Source organism: Pteropus alecto, unplaced genomic scaffold (assembly GCF_000325575.1).
Source record: "Pteropus alecto unplaced genomic scaffold, ASM32557v1 scaffold87, whole genome shotgun sequence".
Classification (NCBI taxonomy): domain Eukaryota; kingdom Metazoa; phylum Chordata; class Mammalia; order Chiroptera; family Pteropodidae; genus Pteropus; species Pteropus alecto.
The window spans coordinates 19,944,372-19,950,607 of record NW_006443225.1 but is presented as its reverse complement, the minus strand read 5'-3'; the positions used below and the strand labels follow the sequence as shown (position 1 = coordinate 19,950,607).

The window sequence follows — 6,236 nt, the reverse complement described above, 5'->3', positions numbered from 1 at the left end:
TTTAATATAGACGGTGTTCCCAGTTTTTAAAAGTGGGGCCAGAAAATACACATGCTCTAGAAGATTCTCAATATGCGGGCTAATTTTTTTTTATTATTTATTTTGTTTTGTTCAGTTTTTCACCCTTATCGAGATTAGATCATTAGAAAAAGAACTCTCAACAATAATCTCTATAAGGTGAGAATGACAGCTGGTATCGAAATGAGAATTTGAGAATTTATGAAACAAGGTGTACACAAATTTAGGGATAAATAAAGTAGATTGACAAAGGTGAGAAAGAAAGTTGTAAACCTCCTTGAAAACAAGTCTGCGTAAGAGAAAAACACGCATCGTTTCATGGTTTACAACTTAACGAAGGAGCCAAAACACATCTAAATCAATGGCAAAATGTCACCTGTCATTACCTTTTCAGATGTGACAGTACTGTGATCATCTTTACTGTGGCCTCTCAGTCCACAGTTTTTTCATTGCCCAGGCCGTTGCAGTGTGAACATTCAAGTTGATACTGAATAGAAGAAAATATGCGATCCATCCCTACTCGCTTCCGACACGACTTCGAGTTTAACCAAAGCGCCCATACATAATTTTTCTAATATTTTATCACAAACCCTTCCCTCTGATCCTTTTTTTTTTCCCCACCTCCCTACATTTATGGGGACTCCGAGAATAATGTGACGCTGGCAGTCCAAGATTCCACTTACACGTGCATAATAAAATGTTCAACCTTTATTGTCATACTTATTCATTCACGCACGTCTTGACTTAGCAATAAGTCAGTTTTTAGCTGACGGAGCATGTGACGATCTGGGAGAGAAGCAGCCCAGAACCAGTCAATGATTTCATGCCAGAAATGAGAAACATTTCGATACCTTCACCTTTCTGCATCACGATTACCATTTCTAGTTTCCCACACCGTATTTTTGAGGCGAGAGAGCCCTTATTCACAAAGAATGGATGATATCGAGAATTTAAGAGAGGAGCAAAGGCTCTAGTTCCACCAAAATAATGAAGAAAGAGGACATAAAGTTCACGTACCATCCACAGAACATGGCAACTCCGAAGACGCGTATAATTATTCTCTTTGTGGTTATTGTTGGAATCGCATTTAATATTCCAAAGTTCCAAGACTCTGATTTTAATTTCACCAGCTTAACTTCAACACCAGACACAGCTCCGCTCATTTCCAGCTCTGTCTCAACCCCTTGCAATTACTGACGTCACGACACTACGTCTTTGCACATTGTGCAACCGAAAGCATAAACTAATCATTGTTTTTTAATGCATTACCAAAATAACTGTTTTCTAACGCTTGTAATTTCTGGAATGGCGCCAACAAGTGAATACATTTTGCCTTCTTAGCTGATATTAAACTGCTGATGGAATTTGTTATTCGGGGGTAAATGTATGGTTGAACGATTGTAAATAATCAATCGCCAGCCTTTAACAACAGTCTAGTTGGGTTAGGGCTTCATTTCATACTTGATATTTACTTGACATCATTTTACATTTGATAGTTGCCGAGCACAGTATAATATTCAGTTTGTGTCCTATGTGTATTGGCTACCTAAGAGTTAAGAAACGATGCTTTCTGAACTATTACATTTTGAGTAAGAAGATAGGGTTATTTTAACAACTCTCATTTTCAACTTCCACATGCTTTCTTCTTTTTCTCATTTCAATTCTTCTCACATTAAAATGTTTGGGCTACGTTTTTGAATTAACCCGAGAGGAATGCTGTGGTAAGTAACTACGCTGTGCAAAGTTACCGTTTGTTTTATGGTTTTTTGTTGTGGTTTTTTTTTTTTTCAATTTCAAGGATGATGAATAATACATGAGCTGCAGTGAGTAACAAATAAAATAGTGTGTGTAAGAAAGTGCTATGTAAATTCTAGAATACATATTCTAAGTTATCAAGCACCGCTGAGCACTATGTATCAGTTACTGTGTTAGGATACGAATATAAATAAACACTTAGATAATTTCTATCCTTTTTTAATAATAAAAGCTAATTTTCATTTGAGACCTTATTTATGTTCCAAGCAATACGGACCTTTACATATAATATTAAAACACTTTAAGGAGGACCAGTACCTAAATAAATAACTACATTTGGCAAATTGGCTGAGAGGAATAGCTACTTTAGAGACGGTCTGCTGTAAATGCATTCTAGAATTAACATGTTGAACTTAGGATTTCAATGCTGTGAAAGCTGTTTCCGGATGTTAGCAGGATGCCTTCAGCTCTTTAGAACGGATTAATTCAGAACATTTGACAGAGAATAAAAGTCCTGGATTAATCATTTTATTTTTCTTTCTTCTGGTAGAAATCTCAGCGAGAAAGGTGACTGCTCTGTGTTGGAGTTACTCCAATATTCTTAGCTTGTTCATTTTCTCCATAAACAGCTGAGTATCTACAGTCCTCGAACACCATTTTAGGAGCCAGAGGTCTTAAATGTATTGTGATATGTAAAATTTCTGCTCTTGAGAATACGCGGTTTATACCCGGAGGCAGGAAATAAGCAGGTATAAACAAATAAGATAAGCTCAAGGATTTGCAAGGAAGAAGCCAAACTTGTAATCCATTTATATAGCTGAAAGCTTATTGTGATGTATTTGCCAGTGTTTGGGAGTTTGGCAAGGCTTCTTTCTTGCTTTATTTTATCAATTCGTATTATGACAGGTTGATGTAAAAGGCGTAATACGCTTTGTAACACTTTATTCCTTAAATTTCAGTCAGTTTCTCTCGCTCTCTCTGCTCCATGTATACCCTAAGAAAATGACATGTAAAATGCCAGCTCAGGAAGAACACAGAAAAACAGACAGGAAGAGAGAGGGAAACTGCTGCTCAGGGGACACTTCCAGGTCACCTGGCTCTGGTGGTCAGCAGGGCTTAGACTGAATATTTGCACTTTAAAAGGTCCTGCCTGAGGGTCTGGCTTCTGATCGGCCTGAATCCAGGTGCTAACTGAGAGCACCCCGTGGGGACACCGGCAGATCCTGGCACCCCCTTAACCACTGAGAGCTACTACAAATATAACAGGGTGCTTGGATGATCACGAAGGTTAGAGAGACAACTAAGATTTCGAGCAGGACTGAACGATAAAGTGCATCTCCTCCATGAAGCCACTCCTTCAAGACCGAGAGGCGACTGTGTCATCTCACACGGAGACGCCAACATAGAGAGTTGAGAAAAATAAAGAAACAAAGGAATATTTTCCAAACAAAAGAACAAGGTAAAACCTCAGGAAAAAAAAACCTTAGTCAAACTGAATCAAGTAGTTTACCTAATAAAGAGTTCAGAGGAGCAGTCACAAAGATGCCCGCAGAACTTGGGAGAAGAATGAATGAACACGGTGAGAACTTCCACAGACAGACGGAAAATATAATGAAGTGCCGAACAGAAGTCGCAGGGCCGGAGAACACAATAACTGGACTGAAAAATACCCCAGAGGGATTCAACGACAGACTAGAGGAAGCAGATGACAAGTTCGGTGAATTCAAAGACACATAGAACTCACCCAATCAGAAGAGTAAAAGGAAAACTGAACGAGAAAAAGTGATTCTAGCTTAAGGGACTTACGGGACAGCATCAAGCCGACTAAGATTCACACTTTAGAAGAAGCGAGACAGGAGGATGCAGAAAAATAATTTAAAGAAATCATGGCTGAAAACTTCCCTAACCTGGGGAAGGAAACGACATCCAGAGCTAGGAAGCCCAGAGAGGTCCAAAAGAGATCAATCGAATGGGATCCACCCCGAGACACATCATAATTAAAATCTCAAAAGTTAAAATCCAAAACACCCGCCCCAAGGCGTGTTATAATTAAAATCTTCACTAGGAGAAAAATCTCAAAAGCAGCAAGAGAAAAAGAGGCAGTTACATACAGAGGGATACATGAGACTAAGCAGATTTTTCAGCTGGATCTGTGCAGCCCAGAGAGGAGGGGCATGAGGCATTCAAAAGAAAATCTCTTCTAACTGCTATGGAGGGTCCTCGAAGAACTCAAAATGGACCTACCATTTGCCCCAGTAATCCCGCCTCTGGTCACACACCCCGAAGAGATAAAATCAGAATCTCAAGCAGTATTGTCTATGGCAGCCCAGATTTGGAAACAGCCTTGTCTGTCTGGAGTAAACTGAAAAAGAAAAACGATGAATACGCACAACGCAACGCTGTACAGTGATGAGGAAAAACAGGAATTCCACCATCAGAGACAACACGGATGGACCTCGAGGGTGTCATGCTGAGCGAGATAAGACGGAGAAAGACAAATACGGCACGATCTCACTTATCCGTGAGACCCTGCTGCTCCTTTCTATCGACCGTAGAGACGTTACCTCCTAATTCAAATATTCGCTGAAGTCGTGATACCTGATACAGAGTCTCTAGTAGTTATCTATTTTTCATCGGAGCCTGTCTTGTCCACTCAGCAGGTGTTTTGCGCTTCTGCTTAGCCTCGCAATAACCCAGTGACACGATTAGGAAGGGCTGGCTCATTGATTGCTTTCGGGTTGACTTTGATGGGATTTATTTTCAGATGTATGTGTTCCTGGTAGACCCTGAAGTAAACTCAACGCAAAGGACTTTGATGGGGTCGGAGCTGAGCAGAAGGAGCCGCCTAACCCAGCAAGCATGGCGAGTCCATCCCCAGAAGGGCCGAAACAGATTTGATTGACTCTTTGTAGCACACATCATAGTGTATCTTCGAGCGTGAACAAGGGTCGGAATGGGTGGTTTAAAGAACCATTTAATCGTTGAGATTCTTGGAGAAAGGTGAAATTCTCCTTATTTTAAAAAGTAGACACATTTGGTTGGCTGGTAAAATGATTTAAAGAAATGAAGCTCAAAACCTCTGGGCTGGTTATGAACACGCCAGCCAGTTGCAGGGCCTGCTGCTCCCTGATAATTCAACCCTGTCTTATTTACCTACTTACGTCCCCTGCTAAGCCATTCTATGTATACGCGCTTTTGTTTCTTCTTGGAGAGGTTTTCAGAGATCTGTAAACCATTTGCGGTAAAATCGAGAGCAAGATACTTCATCTGTTCTGTTTACTGCTGTAGCTCCAGGATGGAAAAATTGCCTGGCACGTAGCAGGTCTTCAAAAGTCTTTAGAGAATCGATATAATACTTCTTTTCCATTAGTAATCTTTGGAAAAAGACTATTCCAAATTTCTTTTTTAACAATGACCATAATGTGTTTTCTCACAAAAATGACCCCATTCAGCCATGAGAAAACATTTTAAAATGAAAGTCGCATATTTCTTACTCAGTTCAGTATTTAGTTAAGGTATTCTAATGAAACCTCCTACTTATTCTAAATGGTTTCAGAAACCTGAACTCAGAAATTTCACTCCAGTCTATGGCCATGCCACCCTGAACAAGTTCGGTCCCATCTGATCTCAGAAGCTAAGCAGAGTCGGACCTGGTTAGTACTTGGATGGGAGACCACCTAGGAAGACCAGGTGCTGTAGGCATAAAAAAAAAAAATAAGGGATCGTAAGCTGACAAGGTCCTTGCAATCTGTGAGGTCAACCAAGCTTGCCTCGCCTAAAAGAAAAAAAGGAAAAGAAATTTCACTCCAATTCCCAAGCATATTGACACCTGAATAGTGAGGGTAAAGCTTGAACAAAATGGTAATGATGGAACCGACTTTAAAAGTCATCGCATTTCATTGAGTGGCTAAAATTACTGGACTACGACAACTGCCTGTTAGCTAAGAACGTGTTCTTGGGACATTGTTTTAAATAGATCGTGTCGGTGTGAGCCCCAGTCAGGCATCTTTGGGAAAGTTTTCCTGAACGTTTCTGGGTGAGCATTTTGCAAAGGCCTCATGGGACTACTGGTGGGTGATATCTGTAAATATGTAAAGAAGCAATCATGTCGTTTTGCACTTTGCCAGTCTGAGCTCTGAGTCAAGACTGCCTGTGGCTGAACGTCAGCTTCACGGTTTACTGACACGTGTGACTCTGACAATTAACTATTCTGTGTCTGTTTCTCCATCTATACGACAAGGTTAATGATAGTCTCCATCTCGTAGTTAGCTTGAGAATTAAATGAGTTAATTCACCGAAAGAACGTAGAATAGTGCTTAATACACAGTAAGTATCCAGAGAACATTCTCCATTATTATATAATAGACTTAAGAAATGGAAGCATATGGTTTGCTGACATCAGTTTACAGAGATGCTTTAAACACGTTTTAACATGCGTCGACACATCTTGCTACCAATACGAA

General features: G+C 40.1%; 1 pseudogene; it reads left to right on the top strand.

Annotated features, from left to right (window-relative positions):
- Positions 1-5,356: 5,356 nt before the first annotated feature.
- Positions 5,357-5,475, top strand: LOC112472617 (annotated as a pseudogene).
- The last annotated feature ends 761 nt before the right edge of the window (positions 5,476-6,236 follow it).